Source organism: Mustela lutreola, chromosome 1, assembly GCF_030435805.1.
Source record: "Mustela lutreola isolate mMusLut2 chromosome 1, mMusLut2.pri, whole genome shotgun sequence".
Classification (NCBI taxonomy): domain Eukaryota; kingdom Metazoa; phylum Chordata; class Mammalia; order Carnivora; family Mustelidae; genus Mustela; species Mustela lutreola.
The window spans coordinates 234,480,671-234,483,134 of record NC_081290.1 but is presented as its reverse complement, the minus strand read 5'-3'; the positions used below and the strand labels follow the sequence as shown (position 1 = coordinate 234,483,134).

Genomic DNA, 2,464 nt, shown 5'->3' with positions numbered 1-2,464 from the left:
ACTGGGTATTTACCCTAAAGATACAAACGTAGTGATCCGAAGGGGCACATGCACCTGAATTTTTATAGCAGCAATGTCCACAATAGCCAAACTATGGAAAGAACCTAGATGTCCCTCAACAGATGAATGGATAAAGAAGAGGTGTTATATATACCCAATGGAATACTATGCAGCCATCAAAAGAAATGAAATCTTGCCATTTGCGACAACATGGATGGAACTAGAGCGTATCATGCTTAGCGAAATAAGTCAAGCAGAGAAAGACAACTATCATATGATCTCCCTGATATGAGGAAGTGGTGATGCAACATGGGGGCTTAAGTGGGTAGGGGAAGATAAATGAAACAAGATGGGATTGGGAGGGAGACAAACCATAAGTGACTCTTAATCTTACAAAACAAACTGAGGGTTGCTGGGGGTGGGGGGTTGGGAGAAGGGGGGTGGGGTTATGGACATTGGGGAGGGTATGTGCTTTGGTGAGTGCTGTGAAGTGTGTAAACCTGGTGATTCACAGACCTGTACCCCTGGGGATAAAAATATATGTTTATAAAAAATAAATATTTAAAAAATAATTAAATAAAAAAGACACTCATTTCTTGTAATGACTTAATTACATTGAAGAGAGGTGAGACATGTCTGACAAAGCAATGGATGATGGCCAAGCTGACGATGGGCACTGTACAGATGTGTGAAACACAAGTATTGAGGGCCTTGAGTTGCTCCTTTTGGGATGCAATTACCAGCATAGTCTTGAGGATCAGAATGTCAGACACAGTAATGAGCATAAAGTCTACCATAGGGCAGAGTACTCCAAAAAAAAAAAAAAAAAAAAAACATAGAAGACATCAATTTGGTAGTCAGAGAAGGCCAACTACATGACATCCTGGTGGAGACAGTTGGAATGGGATAATTGGCTTTTTCTACAAACTTCTCAGAGAGAAGGGTAAGGGAAGAACCACGAGGAAATGCCTGAAAACTAATGCCATTCCTATTTTTGCAACTCTGACAGGAGTCAGGATGGAACTGTATATCAGATTGCTGTGGGTGGCTAGAAAGTGGTTAAACGACATGATCAGGAGCACTGAGGACTCAACTACTATGAATCCATGGGTGAAGAATTCCTGAGTAATGCAGGCATTGGAAGAAATTTCAGGAGCATCGAATAAGAAGATCCTCCCCATGGTGGGTAGAGAAGAGAAGGACAAGCCCATGTCAGACATGGCCAACATGGAAAGGAAGTAGAACATGGGCTCATGCAAGGAGGGCTCTGTCTTGATGACAAAAAGGATGGTGCAGTTTCCCAGAATAGCAAAAAGATACATGCTGCAGATGGGGATAGAGATCCAGATGTGTGCATATTCCAGCCCTGGCATCCCAACCAGGAAGAAGGTGGTGATTTCAACATATACTATGTTGATAATGGACATGATACATTTAGAGGGCTCTACAATGAGAGAGATAGATGCTGAGTTAGTAAAATATGAGGATCTGAAAATATCACAGAAAAAAAGCAGTTTTTTGAAGAGCTTCTTTCAGCTCTTTTGACAGAACAAAGCATTTATGTGGCTGCCATACAGTAAAAAATACATGCCACTTTGAACTAGACTTTTCAGATATCCTAGCTTAGAAAAATTACTGCTGGCCATATTTTCCTTATAAAGAAACTTGATCTTTATTTTGCATTCAAGATTTTATTTATTTATTTGACAGAGATCACAAGTAGGCAGAGAGGCAGGCAGAGAGAGAGAGGAGGAAGCAGGCTCCCCGCTGAGCAAAGAGCCCAATGCGTGTCTTGATCCCAGGATCCTGGGATCATGACCTGAACTGAAGGTAGAGGCTTTAACCCACTGAACCACCCAGGCACCCCTTTATTTTGCATTCAGATACAGGTCTGAATTCATTTTTTTGGTAGTGTTTTAATAACCAGTCGTCAATCCCATCCCTTTTTTAGTTTTTTAAACAAAAACTTGACAAGTTTTTGTTTAAATTCTAGTTAGTTAACATATAGTGTAATATGAGGTTCGATAGCAAAATTGAGTGATTCATTGCTTACATACAACACCTGACACTCATCACAACCAGTTCCCTTGAGTTGTCTATTGTTTTGTTTTCATGTCCTAGATCTATTATTGGGTAGAATATATGATTCCCAAAGTGACACTTATTAAAGGCAAAGGGATTTCATACTCTTTTTCTTCCTAACCCTTCCCACAAATGTATATAGCCTTCTCAAAATTAAACTCTCCTTAATTCTGTTTCTTGCCATCTGAAAATTGGTTATTTAAACCTTCTTTAAAAATCATTACTATTTCAAATCATGTATATATTTGTCAGGGAAGTCCTTGTAGAGATTACTGACAGATTATACCTCATTTCTTTCAGCCTGGAATTTGTGGAACACTTGTGTAGTGTTGCCAGAAGAATAATAACCTGGTGCGGTCAATATTGCAATTTAGGAGGATTT

The 2,464-nt window shown here is 39.5% G+C and overlaps 1 pseudogene; it reads right to left on the bottom strand.

The window, feature by feature from the left end:
• Positions 1–572: 572 nt before the first annotated feature.
• Positions 573–1,427, bottom strand: LOC131834476 (olfactory receptor 51A4-like; annotated as a pseudogene).
• Positions 1,428–2,464: the final 1,037 nt, after the last annotated feature.